The 24314-nt window shown below is 40.9% G+C and overlaps 1 protein-coding gene across 3 annotated transcripts in view; it reads left to right on the top strand.

Annotated features, from left to right (window-relative positions):
- The window catches only part of LOC132342454 (uncharacterized), a 63847-nt gene that overhangs the window by 4759 nt on the left and 34774 nt on the right, over nucleotides 1-24314 (top strand). The window contains exon 2 of one of the 3 annotated variants that reach the window (XR_009490834.1): nucleotides 30-24158. The exons of the other annotated variants lie outside the window; for them this stretch is intronic. The gene's annotated coding sequence lies outside the window, so the exon portion shown is untranslated. Of the gene's footprint in view, nucleotides 1-29; nucleotides 24159-24314 lie in introns of those variants that run through there. 3 annotated transcript variants of the gene reach the window in all.

Genomic DNA, 24314 nt, shown 5'->3' on the forward strand with positions numbered 1-24314 from the left:
TTTATGTCTAAAATCATGTGCATTTCTAGGGCTTTCCTGGTGGCCCAGTGGTTGAGCGTCCACCTCCCAATGCAGGGGACATGGGTTCGATCCCTGGTCCAGGAAGATTTCACCTGACATGGGGCAACTAGTCGTGTATGCCACAACTGTAGAGCCAACGCTCCACAACTAGAGAGTAGCTCCCGCTCACTCCAACTAGAGAAAACCCACATGCAACAACGAAGACCTAGCACAGCTGAAAATAAAGCTATTTAGAATATAAAATGTGTGAACTCTATCAAACTTGAAAAAATAATGTGCATTTTTAAAATTAGGACAGAATTTAGTCTTCTCAATGACATTGATAAGAAAAGCTTTTTATTTTTTAGATTATTTCAAGCCACATTAACCTCTAATTCTCAACTCCTACAGCATACTTAACACTCTAAATTTGTATGAGTAAAAACTATTTATGTTAATTAACCCCTCCACCCAATTAGATTTGAAGATGGATCCTAATATATACATCTTTTGTATCCCCACAGTACCTATCCCAATTTGGGACACATACTAGGAGCTTAATATGTACTTTTCAGTTGACTGCTGCTACTGCTAAGTCGCTTCAGTCGTGTCTGACTCTGTGTGACCCCATAGGCGGCAGCCCACCAGGCTCCCCCGTCCCTGGGATTCTCCAGGCAAGAACACTGGAGTGGGTTGCCATTTCCTTCTCCAGTACATGAAAGGAAAAGTGAAAGTGAAGTCGCTCAGTCATGTCTGACTCTTAGCGACCCCATGGACTACAGCCTACCAGGCTCCTCCATCCATGGGATTTTCCAGGCGAGAGTACTGGACACATACAAGTCTGTTATTATTCTGGAAAACTTTCCACAAAGTGAAAAAAAGGTTATCCAAGTGAAAAAAGCCCACTATGCCAATGAGTGGGGCCAGAGGGATATGTATAGGTTATGTCTTTTTGTGTGATTGAATTTATAGTGTGATAAATTTGTTCACATAGGCATGAGTTCTGTGCCCATGAGGGACTCAGTGTTTGTTCTGAATACAATTGACTCAGTTACCTAAGATGTGGGTAAAGTGAAAGGGTAAGTGATGTGAATAATGCAAAATGATAGTAAAAAAAAAAAAAATCCTTTACAGCACTGTTACTCTCCTAGGATGGGGATCATTGACATCCCCTTGGACTAAGAATAATTTTTTTTAACCAGATTTTCCTTAGCCATTGCCCTGTACTGACCTCATGATTCTAGGCAAGGCATGTAATCTCTTTAAAACCTAGTTAACTTAGAGAAATGGAGATAGCAACATCCAAGCTCCTTGTCTTAAAGTTTTCATAAGACTCAATAGATGTAACTGAAAGCTTTGAAAATTTTAGAGAACTTGTGAAGAATCCCCACTTTCATGTTGGAAGAAGTACTTAGGGGGTCAAACCCCAACTTCTCTCCCAAGATTCAGCTTCCACTTGGAGAGTTTGCTTTTCCAGGTCTTCAACAGGAGGTTGACTTCAGGTCTTAACACAAATGACAGAGCTTCATGTTAAGTTTGTGGCCCCTTCCTGATTTCCCACCTTTGATTTTTAATTCTTATCAAGCATGAGTGGCTTTAAGGATATCTAGATTCTTTGGGCTCTAGCCTCAGGAAAATGAGAGGGAGGTTGTTACTTCTCAGATCTAATTCCAGTTTTCTAATGGAAGATATATCTTTCATCCTTCTCTGGATGATTAACATCAAGAATGTCCAGCCCTTCAAGAAAGACACTGCTCCTAACCTACCCCTACCCATAAGGGGAGTAGCCTTACTCTGTGATCTCAAAAGGAAACATCAGAATATGATAGAATAAGGGTACAGTTTTCTTACAGTTAAAATAATAAAAACAACTCTAAATACTTTGTATATATTATCTCTTTTAATCCTTCTCAGGCTGACAGTATCTCCATTTCACAGATGAAAAAACTACATCTTCACATTAATGGCCTGTTTAAGGTCTCACAGCTAGTTGGTAAGAGAGAGCTGGCAAGGAGTCTAGTTCTGGTTCCAGAGCCATTGTGCTTCTCTATAAATGTAAGCTACCATTGTTATATTCTATTTAGTAACCTGAATATTTAGAGAAGAATGTTAAGGGCAAAAATCCTGGACAGAATTAGTCACCTTCCTCACCCTTTTTTTTTTTTTTTCACTGCTTCAAAACATCAACCAAAGCAACTGGCAGAGACCCTTAGGGACTTGAAAGGAACCAGATAATAGCATGCATGATGCCCTTGTCCAGACAAAAAATTAAATGTAAGGCCTAGCTTTCGGGTGGCAGGAGAGGAGGTGAAACCACGCCCCAGTAGTCTGCTCACCTTCTTTTCTTTCCTTCCCGTCTTCCAGCAGATTGAGGTTTCAAGGCCCCTTGGTAATGAGGGAGAATTGTGTTAAATCCTTGGCTCTGGACAAGCGCATTTTCAGTGCCAGAGTTCCTTCAGGCTTTTCAAGGAGACCCAGGGCAGGAAGCTGGAACTGCAGCTCTTGTGGGCAACTTGAAAGTAAATCTTACATGAAACCACAACTCTTAAAGCATTTGGAAAAACAACGGTTCCTGGCGTTACTTCTCTCAAAAGTACATGTTTCTTTCTGTTTTCCTTAAGAATGCATATTGACACAACAAGTTACTGTTTAATTCATTGCTTAAGCATTTCCTGTTCTAAGCACCACTTTTCAGGGACACTCATTGCTAAGCAACTTTTGATGAGTCTCTGGTTCTTTATTCATTGAAAATTAGACCTGAAAGGGGCAGGGTGGTAACTGACCCAGAGACTCAAAAAGTGTTCATGATCTCTGATATAACCTCTTTCCTCTTAAGTGTGAAAATAGAGGGAAAGTGTAGAATTATATAGGTGGTTAACTTTGGAATATGGTTTTTAGTTCCAGCTTCAAAAATTGATCTTTGAACTTAACTTTCATTTCTTATTATATTTACATTAGGAGACAGAACTGTACAGAAGAGTTAAGCCTTAGGAGAAAAGCGGACCGGGGATTGAACCTCAGTCCACTGCTCATTAGCTATATGAGTTTAGACATTATTTCTCCTCTGTAACCTTGGTTTCCACATCTAAGGTTTTGTTATTCAGTCACTAAGTCATGTCCAGTTCTTTGTGACCCCACGGACTGCAGTACACCAGGCTCCCTGTCCTTTACCATCTCCCAGAGTTTGCTCATGGAGAAGGCAATGGCACCCCACTCCAGTACTCTTGCCTGGAAAAGCCCATGGATAGAGGAGCCTGGAAGGCAGCAGCCCACGGGGTTGCTGAGGGTCAGACATGACTAAGCGACTTCACTTTGACTTTTCACTTTCATGCATTGGAGAAGGAAGTGGCACCCCACTCCAGTACTCTTGCCTGGAGAATCACAGGGACGGGGGAGCCTGGTAGGCTGCCGTCTATGGGGTAGCACAGAGTCGGACACGACTGAAGCGACTTAGCAGCAGCAGCAGCAGCAGCAGCAGAGTTTGCTCAAACTCATATCCATTGAGTCGATGATGCCATCCAACCATCTCATCCTCTGTCATCCCCTTCTTCTCCTGCCTTCAATCTTTCCCAGTATTAGGGTCTTTTTCCAATGAGTCAGCTCTTCGCATCAGATGGCCAAAGTATTGGAGCTTCAACTTCAGCATCAGTCCTTCCAATGAATATTCATTCAGAGTGGATTTACTTTAGGATTAACTTGTTTGACCTCCTTGCTGTCCAAGGGACTCTCAAGAGTCTTCTCCAGCACCACAGTTCATGGAGATAAGGAGACGATTGACCAGTTGGGGCATGGAGGCCACCTCTGCTTCTCCCTTGACTTCTGGCCTGATTTAATTTCTTTAGACTGTGGCCACGAGTACCTCTTCTGAAACTAGGGCCAATAGTGATAGTATTTGGAGCACTTACTATGTTTTAGGAACTATGCCCAATATTTTATACCATCGCAGTAACCCTATAAGAAGGATACTGATATAGTTCCCTTTTAAAGATGGAAAACAACAACAACAACAGAGTTAAGATCCCAAAATTGCTTCTCTGAGAGGAAAAGTGGCTTTTCTGCTGCTGAGCCCCAAAGCCTTTCCTGAGATGCTCCCTCAGAATCTTATTCTGAATTTTCCATTTCCTACCTGTATCAGTCCCCTGGGATGCGACTGCTCTCCTGTCCAGCCAATGCAGTGAAGAAGGACTGTGAAGGGGGCTGGTGCATCCCCATCTCCACCTTCCCTGCCACCCTGGATACGAACGTGCAGGCTGAGAGTTTCACTACTGACATGGAGAAAGAGATAGGATAATAAAGTTGGCAAATGGGGATGTTATCAATGTCCTGGAAACTTAGAAAAATTTTGCAGACCTGGTTCCTGATTCATAAAGCTCTTGATGCTCTCTGAGATGATTAGAGCGTATGCCTGGCACACCTGGCTCTCCCTTGACTATACCACTCCGTTACTGCCACTACTCTAGTTAATTTTCCTTCCTAGAGCTTATACAGATTAATGATAGTCCATGTAGCTCTTACAGGACATAAATAAATAAATAAAATTTTAAAACTCTAGGTGATAGTTTTATATTGACACAGATTTTTTTTTTTTTTTTTGGATTATAGTTGATTTACAATATTGTGTTAGTTTGGGGTATATAGCAAAGTGGTTCAGTTATACATATACATATATTCATTCTTTTTTCAGATTCTTATGTAGATAATCACAGAATATTAGTAGTGTTCCCTGTGCTATACAGTAGGTCCTTGTTATCTTTTTTTTTTTCCTGATTATATCTATCTTATATGTAGTATTGTGTGTATGTTAATCCCAAGCTCCTGATTTATCCCTCCCCACCATGTTTCCCCTTTGGTAACCATAAGTTTGTTTTCGATGTCGGTTTCTATTTTGTAAGTAAGTTCGTTTGAACCATTTAAAAAAAAATAGATTCCACATATGAATATCATGTGATATTTGTCCCTTTTTTCCTCTTTGGTTGTGCTGGTTCTTCTTTGCTGCACTAGAGCTTTCTTTAGCTGTGGAGAGTGGGAGCGCTCTCCAGTGACGGTACATGCTCCTCCTGGTGCAGAGCACAGGCTCTAGGCAAACCACGTACTTCAGTAGCTGAAGCACGTGGGCTCAGTAGTTGCGGTCCACTGGCTTAGCTGCTCCTCGGCCTGTGGGATCTTCCCAAACCAGGGGTCTAACCCATGTCCCCCTGCATTGGCAGGCAGACTCATACTGCATAACACATCATCTGGACTTAGGTAATTTTTATTCACTGTGAACTGGGCTTTCCCACCTGGGTGCAAAGCGCTTCCTGGAGGTCTTTGCTCAGGGGCTGGTTCCCCTGAGCTGGGGCTATGCTAGGGAACCCAAACACACAGGGGAAGTCCTGATATTTGTCTTTGAGAGACATATGGATTTTTAAGTTTCAGATACTGAAAAGTAAATTTGTGCTATCATTTTGTATTATAGATAATTCCAGTACTGTTTGCATCTTTAGAACTGAGCAGAAAATGACTCAACAGTGTGCCTCATCTTGACTTTGTAGGCCTGGCCTATGATTATGGTTGCTTATACTTAATAAAATGCCTGTGAGTAGCAAGCAGTTGAGACTACACACTCTCATGCATTGGAAGCTAACTCCTTGATAAAGTTCCACATTACCTAGTAACTGCCCTAGAACTGCAGCTGCAACCCCAAGAGGGAACATCACTAAACAAAATGATACTAATGTAAACAGATTTTAGAATCTTCACAGATTTTGCTGGGGTTTTCTTTATCCTTTTTTTTTCTTTTTGAAGTTAACTATATTTTCAAGAAGGTAAGGGAAGGTGTGAGACTGGGAGTGAATAGTGGTGACAGGAAAGAGAGGTCAAGAAGTTATTTTTAGGAAGGCTTGGAGGGGAAGGGAAAGTCAATTATATACCAGGAGTGGGGGCAGGGTGACTAAGCCAAGGGAAAGCTGGTTAACTGGGGAAGGGTTTACCTAGTTCTCCAGTCCCTCTTGTTTCTTCCTACATGTTCACAATTCTTCCTCACCAAATAGTATAAGAACAGCAGCTGCAAACTCCTGGGTAGGAGGCGTGATCGTGTTCATTTTAGCCTCCCTCTCCTTTCTTGGAGAAGGAAGTTTCCCTCAGTTATCAGAAAATGTTTATGAATATTTTATGTCCTGGGTGCAAGACAGCCTGTTAGGCTCAACAGGGAGTACACAAACATGCTAGCTAATAACTGCTTTCCATTTTCTGAAATACTTTTAAAGCTGGTAGTTTTACCATTTGTGTAGTTATTTTTTGGCTGAGCCACACAGCATGCAGGATCTTATTGCCCCCATTAGGGACTGAACCTGTGCCCTCTGCTATGGAAGAACAGAGTCTAAACTACTGGACTGCCAGGGAAGTCCTTAGAGCTGGCAGTTTTAAACTGGCAGTCTTTTGAGACTTCCCTGGTGGCCCATTGGTTAGGAGTTAATGCTTTCACTGGTGGGGCCTGGGTTCAATCCCCGATCAGAGATCTAAGATCCCACAAGCTGTGTGGCCTGACCAAAATACTAAATAAATAAACTAGCGATTTTGGGGGTTTGGGTTTTTTGTCATCTAATCTTTCTGTCCTGAAGTTTACTAAATTGCTGCTAAGTCGCTTCAGTCATGTCCGACTCTATGCGACCCCATAGACGGCAGCCCAGTAGGCTCCTCTGTCCCTGGGATTCTCCAGGCAAGAACACTGGAGTGGGTTGCCATTTCCTTCTCCAGTGCATGAAAGTGAAAAGTGAAAGTGAAGCTGCTCAGTCATGCCCAACTCTTAGTGACCCCATGGACTGCAGCCTACCAGGCTCCTCCGTCCATGGGATTTTCCAGGCAAGAGTACTAGAGTGGGTTGCCATTGCTTCTACCCATTTCTCTTGTTCCTTATAGAACCGGTCTAGTTGTAGAATAGTATTATACTTAAGAGACCCTCCAACTGGCCACCATTCGCCGTCCTCCAATGGATACCGTGGCCATGCAGCATCACATAGGAAGACCAGGTGTGTCTCCTTTAAGCCCTGGGGATCAAATCTATCCCAGTTTTTCAGGATACAGTTCAAAGGAGTGAGGCTGTGGATACCGTGGCCATGCAGCATCACATAGGAAGACCAGGTGTGTCTCCTTTAAGCCCTGGGGATCAAATCTATCCCAGTTTTTCAGGATACAGTTCAAAGGAGTGAGGCTGGAATTGTTAGCTCCCATCTTGTCCTGAAGGATCCCGGACAAGCCCCCAAGATGAAAGGTTGTTGTTGAATCACGCAAAGACACCAGGATTCTTGGACACCGGAGGAGAAGAATTCAATCCAGGGCCAGAGACAAGGCTTGATGGCTCAGAGCTTTTGTGTAAAAAACTTTTATTACAGTATAAAGGAGACAGAGAAAGCTTCTGACATAGGCATCAGAAGGGGGCAGAAAGAGTATCCCCACCCACCAAAACTACTTTCTTGTTCATATGATGGATAGTGTACACCAGACCCTTCCCATAGTCTGTGTACCAAACGACAGTTTGTATCTACAATAGTGATCAATTATTAGTTATCCAGAACACCACAGAAATGTGTCATTGGATTGAACTAATAGTCTTTCCTCCAGGAGATAAGTGGTTGCAAATTTAACTACTTTGACTAAGTCTATTCACTAGGTTGGGTTTCCCAGGTGGCTCAGTGGTAAAGAATTTGCCTGCCAGTGCACAAGATATAAGAGGCAAGAGTTCAATCCCTGCATTGTGAAGATCCCCTGGAGTAGGAAATGGCAACCCACTCCAGTATTCTTGCCTGGAAAATTCCAGAGGACAGAAGAGCCTGGTGGGCCACAGTCCAAAGAGTTGGACACGACTAAGCAACTGAACCGGAGAAGGCAATGGCACCCCGCTCCAGTACTCTTGCCTGGAAAATCCCATGGATGGAGGAGCCTGGTAGGCTGTAGTCCATGGGGTCGCTAAGAGTTGGACACGACTGAGCGACTTCCCTTTCACTTTTCACTTTCATGCATTGGAGAAGGAAATGGCAACCCACTCAAGTGTTCTTGCCTGGAGAATCCCAGGGACGGGGGAGCCTGATGGGCTGCGGTCTCTGGGGTCACACAGAGTCGGACACAACTGAAGCGACTTAGCAGCAGCAGCAGCAGCAGCAGCAAGCAACAGAACACATGCACATTCTTTGGATTTTTTTTTTTTTTAAGGCTGTGCCACAGAGCATGCAGAATTTTAGTTCCCCAGCCAGGGATTGAACCTGTTCTCCCTACCTTGGAACCTTGGAGTGTTAATCACTGGAGCACCAGGGAAGTCGTTCTTTAGACTGTTTTATTTCAGTGCCTGGAGTGGATCCCAAGGCCTTTGACTTTGTAGACCTTTAAGTAGAATATTAAATAGAAATTTACTAACTATGGCTTATACTGGGCTTCCCAGGTGGGCTAGTGGTAAAGAACTCACCTGACAAATTCCCTGGGTTGAGAAGATCCCCTGGAAGGAGGGCATGGCAACCTGATGTGAAGAGCTGACTCATTAGAAAAGACCCTGATGCTGGGAAAGGTTGAAGGTAGGAGAAGGAGCTGACAGAAGACAAGATGGTTGGATGCTATCACCCACCCAATGGACATGAGTTTGAGCAAACTCCAGGAGTTGGTAAAGGACAGGGAAGGACAGGCAGTCCATGGGGTCACAAAGAGTTGGACATGACTGAGTAACGGAACAACAACAATCAGTATTCTTGCCTGGGGAATCCCATGGACAGAGGAGCCTGGTGGGCTACAGTCCATAGGGTCGCTGAGTCAGATACAACTGAAGTGACTTAGAATGCATGCACATACATGGCTTATATCTCATAGAGGAGTGTATATTGTAATCAAAAAACCATGTTTTTCATGGAAAAAAAAATGCAACCAAGAATGTAATAAATATTTTAAAAACTGATGTCCACAAACATAAAGCCCTTCCTAGATGATCTTAAAAAACTATGCCTATACAAAAATGGAAGTCTTCCCTGTAGCTCAAACAGTAAAGAATCAGGGTGCAATCCCTGGGGAAGATCCTCTGAACAAGGGAATGGCAATCCACTCCAGTATTCTTACCTGGAGAATCCCTTGGACAGAGGAGCCTGTCAGGCTACAGTCCATAGGATCGCAGAGAGTCGGACATGACTGAGAGACTAACACTGCTGTTGCTACTACTATACAGAAATAAGGGTTCAAGTATATCTTCTTTTTAATGGCCTTCTCTTTTTTTAAGTTAATTTATTTTTTTATTGAAGGATAATTGCTTTACAGAATTTTGTTGTTTTCTGTCAAACCTCAACATGAATCAGCTACAGGTATACATATATGCTCTCCCTTTTGAACCTCCCTTTCATGGCCTTCTTTTTAAAATGTGAGTGATACAATTGCCCAACAAATTCTGTTCTTTCTTTACACTGGACTTTTTTTTTTTTTTAATAATCTCTTTAAGAAGGAACAGCATAATGTGATGGCCAGGCCCAAGAATTTTGAATTTTATTTCTATTTTTGCTCTAGTGTTATTTAGGAATATCTACTGCTGGAATTTCTGTGGAATATTTATTAGACTTCTATGCCTCCATTTCTCTAAAATGGGTATAGCATTTTTACCACTTAGGCTTTGAAATTTTAGGATGAGAATTATGATCTCTTCCATTAAGTATCACTTACCTAATAAAAGCACGAATAGAATTTGAGGATCAAACATGTTAAATAGGATTACTATCTTGACAATATGAAAGGCAAATTTCGTAACCAATCCAGGGTGCCTACACTTATGTGCCACCCAGATCTATTGTACTCACATCTCTGTCTGGTATTGAGCTATCCTGGCAATGAATGCTTCAACATACCCCATAGCAAAACACTACTGTTAAAATAAAACGAATGAGAAAGATATCAGCTAGAAATAAAAGCGGTTTTAAATAACTGGCCTCAATACCATTCTTTGTTTTTATCAATAGGCTTTATTTTTTCGAACAGTTTTAGGTTTACAGGAATATTAAGCAAAAAGTCAAGTTCCCATATACCTCTTTTTAAGCTCACTCTAACACACTTTCCCCTATTATTAAAATCCTGAATTAATATATTTTATTACATTTAAATAATTGAAGACAACTATTGCTTGGTGATTAAGAAAATAAGTACTCTAGTGAGCTTAAGCAATTGGACCTGCTGGCTACTGACAGAATTTCTTTGACACCATTTACATACAGACTAAAGTTATTTTATTTGGTAGGAATTCCCATATTTAAATAGCTACTCAGCTAGTTGGGGGCACAATTTGCCACCAAACATGATAAAGGAAATACTAAACTTATAACATAAAACTATATACTGAGGTTCTGCCCCTAACTTCCCTTGGCTGGTGGCTTTGGCTGGGTCTCTTTACCTGTATGAATTAATTTTTTAATCCCTTGTTCCCAAGGGCTCAAATATGTGTGTGTATTTTGTTTTTTTTTTTTTTTTAACTAAGTTCTGTTTCTACTTTAATGTGTATTAAAAGCCTAGTACCTCAGATCCATAATTTCACAAGTATCATTGTTTAAGACAAATTGGTTTTAAAATTAGTCGACTTATGTGAAATTAAGGAAAATGTTAAGTATCTAATTATACAACCCACTCCAGTACTCTTGCCTGGAAAATCCCATGGATGGAGGAGCCTGGTAGGCTGCAGTCCATGGGGTCTCGAAGAGTTGGACACGACTGAGTGACTTCACTTCACTTTCACTTTTCACTTTCCTGCATTGGAGAAGGAAATGGCAAACCACTCCAGTGTTCTTGCCTGGAGAATCCCAGGGACAGTGGAGCCTGGTGGGCTGCCGTTTCTGGGGTTGCACAGAGAGTCGGACACGACTGAAGCAACTTAGCAGCAGCAGCATACAAGTAACAGGCATATGACAAAAATCAGAAGTAAAGGGCATGGACTTCTCAGTGCTCCAGTGGTTAGGGCTCTGTGTTTTCACTGCCAAGGACCCAAGGAACTAAGATTCCACAAGCCATACAGTGCAGCCAAAATATATAAATAACTGAATAAGTTTTGAGAAACACTAGATTAATTAATGTACTAATTCACTTGAGAAATTGTTTCAAGTGGGGCTGTGTCCTACAATTCTTTTTTGTAATCTGTACTCTATAATTTGGCTCAATTAAAGAACCTTAGAATTTACAGGAGAAAGACAATACAATAAGAAGAGTATTGTATTAGAGAAATGCCAAGAGGTTAGGGAGCACAGAGCAGAGCAATTAAATCTAATTCCAAAATAACTTCACTATTTCTGGAAATTAGACAAAAATCTGCTGGGCCGATTTGTGAATAAAAGAAAGGGTTGATTAAACCTGTCTTAAAGTTTTTCAGGCTCTAACAGTTTCCTTATATTATACGGCTTGTAACTTGACAAATTATCCCAAACTTGTCCTAGTCTTTACGTGAATTCATAGCTCTTTCTCAAGTAAAATGCTGTCATGACTCTATCATTAGGCAACCCCATTCTGCATGGCACCAACTGAACTGGCTTTTAATTGAGAAGGAGGCATTTGACTCTCATTTTCACATAAGGCTTCCTCTGTTGCCTTGTGACTCTTACTTTAATACACATGTGGAACGTATAAGGCCAAAATGAGTAATGCATCTTATTCTTCTCCATAAGCCATGTATCTTTGCCAAAGCAAAAGTGAATGTGTTAGTCGTTCATTTGTGTCCTACGCTTTGCAACCTCATGGACTGTAGCCCACCAGGCTCCTTTATCCACGGAATTCTCCAGGCAAGAATACTGGAGTGAGTTGCCATTCCCTTCTCCAGGGGATCTTCCCAACCCAGGGATCGAACCCAGGTTTCCAGCATTGGGCAGATTCTTTACTGTCTGAGCCACCAGGGAAGCCATCTTTGCCCAAAGCCTGAAATAAAAACCTGTTAAGCAAAAATTGAAAAAAGCTAATTAAAAATAAACCATGATCCCATTCTGGTAAAGATACACTTAAAGTATCAATCATTTGAAATTCTTTCATCCATCCATTTTTTCTGGCTTTTCCATGCCCTACGCATGTAGGTTAGAAGGAAAAGAGCTTGGATGATGTCCCAGTTCCCAAACATAAGTTAGAATATAGCACTGTTTTGGAGAGTGGACAAAAGGCGCCTCACTTTAATAATTAAGTCTGTGTGTACAAAGCTGCCATTGAAAATATCTGCTATTCCAGGCAATGTCCTGTAGTTAAACGTTCATTTAATAACCTTCTATTTAAATCTGGATCATTTTCATTGATGAATGTTTATTGTTTCTTTGCCAGAAAGCAAAATCTGTCTTTTTTCCCCTTGTGCTGTGCTTAGTCGCTTCAGTTGTGTCTGATTCTTTGAGACTCCATGGACCACAGCGCATCAGGCTCCTCTCTCCATGGGATTCTCTCAGCAAGAATACTGGAATGGGTTGTCATTTCCTCCTCAAGGGGATCCTCCCAACCAGGGATTGAACCCACATCTCCTGTGTCTCCTGCACTGTAGGTGGAGTCTTTACCACTGAGCCACCAGGGAGTCCTGGATTATAGTAATCCACTTTTCTCAGGTACTTGGCAGTATCTATCACCTCTGTTACTATATTTAGAATTGCTGGGTGCTAGGCCCATAGCTCGGAGAAGGCAATGGCACCCTACTCCAGTACTCCTGCCTGGAAAACCCCATGGACGGAGGAGCCTGGTAGGCTGCAGTCCATGGGGTCACTAGGAGTCGAACATGACCGAGCAACTTCACTTTCACTTTTCACTTTCCTGCATTGGAGAAGGAAATGGCAACCCACTCCAGTGTTATTGCTTGGAGAATCCCAGGGACGGGGGAGCCTGGTGGGCTGCCGTCTCTGGGGTCGCACAGAGTCGGACACAACTCAAGCTACTTATCAGCAGCAGCAGCAGGCCCATAGCTAGCATATAGGACTTTAACATTCACAATGATCCTGTGAGTTATATACTATGATTATTCCTATTTGATGTTTTAGAAAACTGTGGCCCAGAGAAGTGAGATTCTGTGTCTTTTGACCAAACTGAGACATGAATTCAGGTAGCCTGACCCCAAAACCTGTGCTGTTAACTACTCTCTGTTTTTGTCCCTAATTCTCCTATTTTGCATCATGTTCTACAAATAAACCTCTTTCAGACTTTTTTCCAAAGGAGAAAGGTTAATGTTCCTAAATTTGTAAATCAATTTTATAGTGAGTCCTTCTGTGAGGATTTTTTTAATCCTTTATATTGTTACTCCAAAAATGCATTCCCCAAATGTATCTGTTTCAGTGTTTGTATTCTTACAGAAAGATTTGTTTGATGTGATGTGCCATTACTTCAAGTTATAATACATAGCTCACATCTAATATATAACTTATGCTATAATACATAACATAATACCCATCTGTCATTCTCTTCTTGCTGTTCATGAAATAAAATTATATGATTTAAAGACACACATTTTAGGACTTCTTCCCTAAATAACCGTGCCTACAACTGTGGCACCCTAGCAACTAACTGTGTGCTCCAGACAACATTTTAAAAGTAGGGCGCTAAAGGAGGCCCTAAGCTTCATCCCGTCTCCTGAAAGCCACTGTGGTCCTGGGGAATGAGTCCTGGGCACAGTGACAAGAGTTTTTATCTGGCATACCAGCTCTCACGGTTTCAGATGACAGAATGTTAACCCAACTTTCTAAGTCTGCCACTGTAAATCTACTGGCACAGAGGGAACAGTGATGAATGTAGCTTCTGTCCCCCATCCCTGCTAGTTATATCCCAGTCTAGCCATGTAAGCATCTGAACCCCGAACATTTTAAACATTAATTGTCCTCTTTCCTTCACCTAAAGATTTTAAGAAAATGCATTTTACGGTACCATATATATTAGTGGACCAGTCTCACAGTCATGTCTGACTCTTTGTGACCCCATGGACAGAGGAGCCTAACGGGCTACAGTCCATGGGATTTTCCAAATAAGAATACTGGAGCGGGTTGCCATTTCCCACTCCAGCTGATCTTCCTGACCCAGGGATCAAACAACATCTCCTGCGCTGACAGGCAGACTCTTTACCCCTGAACCACCTGGGAAGCCCTGTAGTATATTTGTTATGTGCGAATAAGTACGGAAGCCTCAAAATTAATAGGTTTGTAAATAATGTTATTGCAGACAAGTGAAATCAGAATATATTACCTTTGGGGTTTCCCTTGCCTACGGTGGTTAGGACTCCACACTTCCACCACAGGTGGCGTGGGTTCAATCCCTAGTCAGGGAACTCAGATCCCCTAAGCAGCACAGTGCAGCCAAAAAATAGAATTTTTTTAAGAATATATCATCTTAGTTTATTTATTTGCATATGTAGTTATGTACATGTCTGTATGTATTTTCTGCTGTAGAGAAGGGATGTGCTGAATCTAAGTGGAGGATAGATACTTTTGTACAAATGCATAATCAGTTTATATGTGTTCTTTTTTTTGTTGCAACCGCTGTCACTGCTTTCCATGACTTGGTATCTTAGATTGAATTTCTGCTCCTTCTATGTTTAGAAACTATTTTTATCTTGGCCAACTGACTTACCATGGAGCCATGTGAGTGCTGTTATTTTTAAATATATAATAGTCATCCCTAGAACCCATTTAAAGCCCTTAGAAGACCAATGTGTGCCTGTCCCACTCCACTGCACACGTTCTAGGATGTAAGATAAAGGATCTTTTTTAATAAACATTTACTGAGTTCCTACTGTATACCAGACAACAGGCTCTGTGCTTTCATGTTTTTTCATTTTCAAACAACAACACAAAATCCTGTATTGCTAAAGACTTCTTGCCTTACAAGCATATGGTACCTCTCCATGTCATTATAAGGCTGTGTTGAATGAAATGAGCATGGGTATTAATGCCAGTTAGTCCTGAGTTCAAATCTTATTTTTGCCACTTATTATCTACATGAACTTGGACAAATTACCTAATTTCTTTGAGCCAAAACTTTTTCATTTGCAAAATGAGAATAATACTTCCTTGCTGAGTTGTTATGAAGAAATATTGGGTTGGTATAAGATACTAGGCCTCTTGGATTTTCCTGGTAGCTCAGCAGTAAAGAATCTACCTGCAGTGCAGGAGATATGGATTTGATCCCTGGGTTGGAAAGATCCCCTGGCAAAGGAAGTGGCAACCCACTCCAGTATTCTTGCCTGGGGAATCCCATGGACAGAGGAGCCTGGTGGACTGCAGTCCATGGGGTCACAAAAGAGTCAGACACGACTGAGCAGCTAAACAACTAGGCACTTAGTGTCTGGCACAAAGCAATGCAGTAAAAGGCAGTTATTGCTATCTCTTATTATTCTGAGTCTCTTCCTGTCTTAAAAAAGAAAAGATCAAAGAACTTGGAAGACACGTGCTAGTTAAAGAATCACTACACTGCTCCTCAAACTATTTGACCTGGGCAGTTTCCATTCACATGGTTGAAAGGTGGTGCAGTAACCTGATGTGGCATTTGAACAACTGCCAGACCTTTCAGTTGGGGCCTTTTGCCCCTGGGCCGTCCTCAGACATCTGCTAGAACCCCATGAGTGAGTCCTGGTAACTGTTTAACAGAATATTAGCTTTGACGGGTGTGTCTCTGTCTGCTTGGTCTTGATGTGGTGTGTTGAAGAGCAGCAATGCGTTACACACACCTTCAGGGGAGACTGTTGGCTCTCATGTCCACATCCACATCCAACTGGCTCTGGGTTGACACCACCTGGTAAAGATTCCAGAACCCCTGAAATGTTCTATGGGAAATCTACTAGGTGCTTTCTGGAGCAAGGGCCCCTGGAGCTTTTCTGAGTGATCTCAGGTTACCTGTTGTGACTTCAAGTTTTCCCCGACTGCCAACAGACAGCTGGTTTGGTTCCCCTTCTGGGCTCTAGTGGGCCCTTTGGGTGGTCTTCTCTACTGTACCCTTAGGAGAACTTGATATAATTCCTTTAACTGGGGGACAGGAGTTGGGGGACCTGGGCTGCTGCGACTGGTGAGGAAGGAGACAAGAAGTCTTAAATTTACAGAATACCTAGTATTGTGCAAAGAACTTCACAGTGGAGGTAGCACTGCAAGAGGTAAATCAGGGGTTCCAATACTTCACAGGTTCTAATGGACTTTCTGAAGTGATTATTATATGCTCAGGTATTTACTTACTCCTCAAGTGCAAGAAATTTGGCTTTCATTTTTCTGGCATTGCCCAAACCACCTAAAACAGGTCTCTGTTGTAGTGTCTGCTTCACAGCTGTAGCTGGGACAATGAAAATTTCAATGATGCTGTTTAATACCTCAAGATTAACATTTTTCTAAACAAGCATTTTTGCTTGAAATTTTACACACTGAAGGGCTCTTACTTTGTTTCATAAAACTAAATGATCTAAGCAGTCCTTGGAGATGCTTGATACTTTACATATCTCTCTCTTGTGTACAGACTTATTTGGAAAACTCTTGTTTTATTTGCCTTAAGCAGACAGTCAGGATTTATGTAAATGTTGATTCTACACATGATACAGTTTTGTCAACAAAAAGCAAGTATATAACCACAAAAAAGTTTTATATGTAAAAGTAATACAGTTACTCAAAATTTTTAAAAAATAGATTTTGATACTTTAACATCTAAAACAAGCTTACTATCCTGCTCATTATATGTTAAAAAATGTCCTCGTTTTAAAATTCTATGTTCTCATTAGAATTTTAGCAATGGATCAAGCATCTTTGCAGAAATAAAGTATTTTTCACTTTTATGCCCAGCAGGCAGAGTTTAGAAGTTGTTATAAATAGGTTTTAACACGATTCATTTAACTTGTTTAACTTATATATATTAACAGATTTGGGCTTTCCTGGTGGCTGAGCATAAAAAATCTTCTGGCAGTGCAGGAGACACAGGAGACCCAGGTTTGATCCCTGGGTCAGGAAGATCCACTGGAGGAGGGCGTGGCAACCCACTCCAGTATTCTTGCCTGGAGAGTCTCATGGACAGAGAAGCCTGGTGGGCTACAGTCCATAGGGTTGCAGGGTCGGACACAACTGAAGTGACTAAGGAGGCACACACGCCTTATCAGACTTGAGTGAGACTTTTCAGAGAATTTAGTTTGGCTTTTTTGTTATCAAAGCTTTGAAATTTTATAAAAAGAAGCTTTCAGTGAAAAGGATAGTGTAATTTAAAATTCTTTTTCCACTGCTTAAAAAGGAAACTATTTTTTTGAATCACTAATATACGCACATGGTACAAAATTCAAAAGGTACAAAGGCTTTAATAGTGAAAAAGCAGTCTCCCTCTCTCCCTGTCCTCCACTCACCTAATGTCCTTCCCTAAATACAGTTACCAGTTTTTTGTTTCTATTTTTTAAAAAGCAGATGCAAATATATATTTTTTATTTATGTCTTTTTACCTTCCTTTTTGAGTAACCCCCAAAGAGTCCCAGCATATAATCCTTCTGGAAGTCTATACAAAATCCTTATTTTACCTAGGAAGCACAGAGAAAATAAGCAATTTTTATTTTCTGTGGGAAACTTTTTTATTAAATATTAATACAATAATGATAATAAAGTAAACTTTGCTACAGATTATGAAGGAAATAACCAAAAATGGCAATATTTATATTTTAACTAAATAGAAAACTAGTTTATTAAAGTTTATAATAAAATATTTTAAGATTATTTGATGATCGTTTTTGTGTATTCTGTTTAACTCTGATTTTCAAATTCCTGAGTCAAAGCTTTCCATCAATTTATACAGGATTTGAAAAAAATCTAGTTTCTCCTCACTGGGAATCCTGGTCTCCTTACTATTTTTTTTATATGGCAAGTTTAAAAAATAGAATGTACTGGACATATTAAATATATTATCTCTAATCCTCATAATCGTTTATGGGGTTCTCAAGGCAAGAATCCTGAAGTGGTTTGTCATTCCCTTTTCCAGTGGACCACATTTTGTCAGGCCCTAACTAACAGGGACATGCCCTTCAGCTACTCAGCATAGCTGGATGACATGCCCGGTGCCCTGACTGTCCCACTGCTGGTCCTCGTTGAGCATTTAAACCTTCACTGGCTGTCAGGTCAACATTCAGCCGGAGGTTGAGGCAAAGGCCATGCTGGAGTGGCTGGGAAGGAGGTCCGGAGAAGGCTGAAACTGATGTTGGATGCAGACTACATTGTGCAAAATAAGGGGCTGGATGAAGCACAAGCTGGAATCAAGTTTGCCAGGAGAAATATCAACAACCTCATATATGCAGATGATACCACTTTAAAGGCAGAAAGTGAAGAGGAACTAAGAGCCTCTTAATGAAGGTGAAAGAGGAGAGTGAGAAAGCCGGCTTAAAACTTAACATTCAAAAAACTAAGATCATGGCATCTGGTCCTATCACTTCATGGCAAATAGATGGGGAAAATGTGGAAACAATGTCAGATTTCATTTTCTTGGGCTCCAAAATCACTGCAGTCAGTGACTGCAGCCACGAAAATTAGAAGACACTTGCTCCTTGGAAGAATAGCTATGACAAACCTGGACAGTGAATTAAAAAGCAGAAATATCACTTTGCCAACAAAGGTCCGTCTAATCAAAGCTATCGTTTTTCCAGTAATCATGTACATATGTGAGAGTTGAACCATAAAGAAAGCTGAGCCCTGAAGAATTGATGCTTTTGAACTGCGGTGTTACAGAAGGCTCTTGAGGGTCCATTGGACTACAAGGAGATCAAACCAGTCAGTCCTAATGGAAATAAACCCTGGATATTCATTGGAAGGACTGATGCTGAAGCTGAAGCTCCAATACTTTGGCCATCTGATGTGAAAAGCCAATTCATTGGAAAAGACCCTGATACTGGGAAAGACTGAGAGCAAGAAGGGGGCGACAGAGGATAAGATGGTGGGATGACATCACTGACTCAGTGGACATGAGTTTGAGCAAGCTCTGGGAGATAGTGAAGCACAGAGAAGGCTGGCCTGCTGCAGTCCATGGGGTTGCAAAGAGTCAGACACAACTTAGGAACCAAACAACAACAAAATTCCTCATAACAACCTTGTAAGATTGTAGTTTCTGTCCTTTTTGGAAATGAAGAAACTGAGACCCTGAGAACTGAGGTGACTTGCCATCGGCTGCAAGTGCAAAGCTAGGTGCCCCTCTAGCTCTAAGGACCCAAGACATGACCCACAATGTTGTTTGAAACACAGAATCTCTCAGCCTAGAAAAGGAATGACAGTATGGGTCTCATTTCATCAAGGCAAGTGCCAGAAGCCTGAAGACACATTTGCAAGCGAAATATTAAGAGTCAGGGAAACTAGGTGAAAATACATTTTGTTGTTGTTTAGCCACTAAGTCGTGTCCGACTCCATGAACTGTAGCTTGCCAGGCTTCTCTGTCCCTAAGATTTCCCAGGCAAGAATACTGGAGTGGGTTGACATTTCCTCCTCCAGAGGATCTTCCTGACCCAGGGACCAAATTACATCTCCTGCAGGTGGATTCTTTACCAATGAGCTACCTAGGAAGCCCCCAAAATAGATTTAGGTGAGGTGATAATGAATAAAATAACCATATCCTTCAGACTGTTGATTAGCAGCCTAAGTATTTCTGGGAGTAGGTGCAGTAGGGCCCCATCCTTGGCGCTGTTCTGATCAATGTTTTATTCATGTTTAGGACTAGAGCAGTGACTGTAGTATTGTAGGGTATATAAATACCTATTGATAAATGCATGAGTGAAGGAGGATTATCTTAATCATATCTTTAGCTCTCACAAGATTACAAGTCACAATAATTATATCAAACAGGACATTTAAAATTAGAGTGCCATGACAGGTAAATTTGATAGGTTAAGGCTAAAACAATTAAATTTAATAAGGATAAATGTTAAATCCTAAACTTAGGCTTTTAAAAAATATTCGTTTATTTGTTTGGCTGTGCTGAGCCTTAATTGTGCCATGCAGGATCTTCAGCTGCAGCATTCAAACTCTTGGCTCCAGCACGCATGCCCTTGGTTGCGGCATGTGGGATCTGGTTCTCCAAACGGGGATTGAACCTGGGCCCCCTGCACTGGTAACATGGAATTTTAGCCACTGGACCACCAGGAAGTTCCTAAACTTAGACGTCTATAACCAATTTTACGATGAGAAGATATGGGCATTAAGACTTGAAGTGTGATAGAAAAGAAGAGTAGAAAAGGAAGGAAGGAAAGAAAGAAGGAGGGAGGAATGTTTGTACTTTTCATGAATAACAACTTTATAATAAGGCTAATAATATGATATGGCTACTGAATGAAATTAATAGGCAATTGGGGAACAAGGTGGGTATTTCTTGTGGTTGCTCTACAATAGTCAGATCCCATCTTGAATATGTTTCAAGCTCTGGGTCTGTCTTCTTAACGGGAACAATAGAGATCTGAAAAGAATCCGTAGGAAAGTGACTAGGGTGATGAACAGAATTAAATCCTGTGACACAAAAAGAATAGTGATGGTATTAGGGACTTTTAGAGAAAAATAAGTTGGGGAAGCATGATAGCTATCTTTGAGAACCTGAAAAATAAATTGTATTTACAGGATGTTATTGGACCATAGACTCACATGTTTGAAGAATCCTCAGAGGTTATCTCATCCACCTATACATCTGCAGCTGTAATTTTTTGACATTTCTCAGCAAGAGTATAGAAGAGTTGTTGACCTGGAGCCTAAATTAGTGATTCTCAGGGTATAGACCCAAAACTAACACCATCAGTGTTACCTGGGGTCTCATCAGAAATATAAAACTCTACCTCAGATCTACAGGATCAGAAACTCTGGAGGTGGGTCCAGTATTCAGTGGTTTAACAAGCTCTCCAGCTGATTCTAGTGCATGATAATATTTGAGAACCATGAGAGATCATCAGATGTAGGTGTTTGGCCTAAAAGCTTGATTGCAATTTTGTCTGAAAACCTCCCCTCCCCTCAGTGATTCTTATTCATCTATCCTTTAAACAGGTCCAACCATTAATCTAATTAATCCTGTGCAATGGATATTTGTCAGGTATTGGCTACACAGCTTCCAAACCCCCTCTCTGCTAGTATTGATATTCCATTTTATGAGTCTTAAGGGTAGAAAAGGTGTCCTACTGCGGACCCCAAAGGGTCTAGATAGTCCCTGTTCCAACCCTCTGGGAGCAAGTTATACACATGTGAGCCAAATAACACATTACTTTCTCCTGCCTGGAACTCTTAACCTTGAACAAGTAACACAAAGACAAAGGGATGATTTAGAGTTCATTCATTGAGCAGGGTCTAGGGACAGCAGTTGGCAGGAGTATCTGATGCTGGTGGTGGAAGCAGATTTCTGTGGGGTGACCTTGGTTTTGGGGTACTTCTGCCTAGCTTCCTGGCATTTCTGTCCCTTTTCTGAGCCTGGTTCTCCAGCCTTCCTACAAATTCTAGAATCCATCCTATATCCTTTTAATGTGGTACTTTAAATAAGTTAGGCAGAGTTAATGTCTGTTGCTTATCAAAACCAGAAGGATACATACCTACTCTTTCTTAGCAAATGTCCCATGTTCTGCTAGACATTCAGATTCATATATCTTGCTTTAGACCAAGACAAAAATAGGTAATCAGTGCTGGCAAGAGTTAGCAAGGAGCAGAAAAAAAATCTGAAGCTAGTGGATGCATTTGGGGACTCTTATCTTTAGGAAAGATTCCAATTCCTTCCTGAAATAGTCCAGCATCGCTTGATTTTGTAGAAACATATTAAATCACTAATGGCTGTACCACCTCTGAAATAGTCTTACCCAAGAAACTGAAACTGAATCTGATCAAGTTTGTTGAGCTAGCTTTCATTTACAGGAAATGAGGCAGATAACGAAAGAATGAGTTAAATGACACCAGTAGGAAGTGTGTTCGTTGTTCATTTGTGTCTGACTTTTTGCAAGCCCGTGGACCGTAGCCCAGGCTCCTCTGCCCATGGAATTCTCCAGGAAAGAATACTGGAGTGTGTTGCCATTTTCTTCTCCAGAGGATCTTCCCGACCTAGGGATTGAACCAAGGTCTCCTGCATTGCAGGTGGATTCTTTACCATTTGAGCCACCAGGGAAGCCCAGGCAAATAGGCAAATCCAACATATGGGACATTGTATAGGACAACTAAACCAGTATCTTCCATAAGTCAATGACATTAAAAAAATTGGTAAGAACAAGGGAAGATCACTCTAGAAGAAAAGAAAATTAGGAGCTATAACAACCACATATAATGTGTACATTTTATTTGGATTCTAATTCAAATAAACTAATTGTGACATAAGAAGAGTACATTTACAAATAAAAAAATTTAAAAAAAAAACAATTTCTCCAAAGCCTGTTATTGATGTAGTGCCATAAAGCACACCTTTGATTTTCCACAGCTGTTAAATAAGAAGATGATTTGCATTTATTGTAATAAAAAAAAAGATACCCCATAGGATACAGTGAGAAGGCAATGGCAACCCACTCCAGTACTCTTGCCTGGAAAATCCCATCGATGGAGGGGCCTGGTGGGCTGCAGTCCATGGGGTCACTAGGAGTTGGACACGACTGTGTGACTTCACTTTCTCTTTTCACTTTCATGCATTGGAAAAGGAAATGGAAACCCACTCCATTGTTCTTCCTAGAGAATCCCAGGGACCGGGGAGCCTGGTCGGCTGCTGTCTCTGGGGTTGCACAGAGTCGGACACGACTGAAGTGACTTAGCAGTAGCAGTAGCAGTAGGATAGAATGCCTAACAGTTTCAGACCTGTGAAATCTGATCATGGTTATTCCTGTGTGACCCTGAACACATTACATGACACACTCAGCTGTAGAATGAGAAGTAACACATAGAATAGTAATTTAAAATACCTAATAAAAGCTATAGTAAAGAACATGGTAAGCATAAGAGCTGTAGAGCTGTACCTTTATAACAATAGTCCACTAGCCTGTTACATGGCCTCTAAGGTGACCCTGAATGTCTCCTCCTCCTCCAGGTGTTCACACCCTGCATATTCCTTCCCTTTTGAGTGTGATGTTATTTAAAGATTAGGATACAAAAAAAGATGTCAGATGTGTAATAAATGAATGAAAAGAAAAAAAAAGGCAGCAGCCTATCTTCCTAGCTCTAAACAGATTTTACCTTAAAGTATCTCAGATTGTGCCTGTGCATTGATAATCGTGTACATCTCGACTGTGTGCAAAGAAAGTGACATTGTGCCTGTAAGGAGGTATATCTTAAAGAACTATGGGTGCATTAAGAAAGGTAAAAAGCCAGACTACGTCTCTTTTTAAAGAAATTTACCATCTTAATCATGTTAAGGGTACAGTTCAGTAGTGTTAAGTATATTCACAGTGCTGTGAAACAGCTCTCCAGAAATTTTTCACCTTGCAAAACAAAGTCTGTTCCCACTAAACAACAATTCCCCATTTTCCCCTCCCTCCAGCCCCTGGTAACTGCCATTGTCCTTTTTGCTTCTATGAATTTTACTACTTCAGATACCTCATATAAATGGAGTTATATGCTGAGACTGGTATATTTTGCTTCGTGTCATGTCCTCAAGATTCATCCATGTTAAAACACATGACAAGGCTTCCTTCCTTTTTTAAGACTGGATACTATGCTATGTATGTTCATACCACATATTGTTTATCCATTCATTCATCAGTGGACATTGGGCTGCTTCTACCTCCCGGTTATTGTGAATAACATTGGTATCTACGTGTCTGTGCAATATCTCCTTGAGATGCCCACTTCAATTTTTCTAGGTATATACCCAGAAAGGAGTTTGCTGGATCATATAGTCGCTCTATTTGTAATTTTTTGAGGAACCGTCATACTCTTTTCCAAGGCAGTTGTACCATTTTACAGTCCCAATGCTGCACGAGGATCCAGCTTTTCCACATCCTTGCCAAAACTTATAATTTTCTGGGTTTTTTTAAATAGCAGCCAACATAGTGGGTGTGAGATGATATCTCACTATGGCTTTGATTTGCATTCTCTGATGATTAGTGATTTTAACCATCTTTCATATACCTGTTGGTCATTTGTATACTGTCTTTGGGGAAATGAGCCCTTTGCCCATTTTTAAATTGATTTGATTTTTTTGTTAAGTTGTAGTTCTTTATATATTCTGGATATTAACCCCTTATCTGATATATGATTTACAAATTTTCTCTCCCATTCTGCTAGTTGCCTTTTCACTCTATTGATTGTGTTCTTTTTTTTTTTACGATTTATTTATTTATCTATTTATATATTTTTGTCTGAGCTGAGTCTTCATTGCTCTGCACGATCTTTGTCTCGTTGCAGTGAACTAGAACTTTTCTTGTTGCAGAGTGCAGGCTCTAGGCATGTGGACTCAGT

The sequence above is a fragment of the Bos taurus genome, chromosome 16 (assembly GCF_002263795.3).
Source record: "Bos taurus isolate L1 Dominette 01449 registration number 42190680 breed Hereford chromosome 16, ARS-UCD2.0, whole genome shotgun sequence".
NCBI classification, from domain to species: domain Eukaryota; kingdom Metazoa; phylum Chordata; class Mammalia; order Artiodactyla; family Bovidae; genus Bos; species Bos taurus.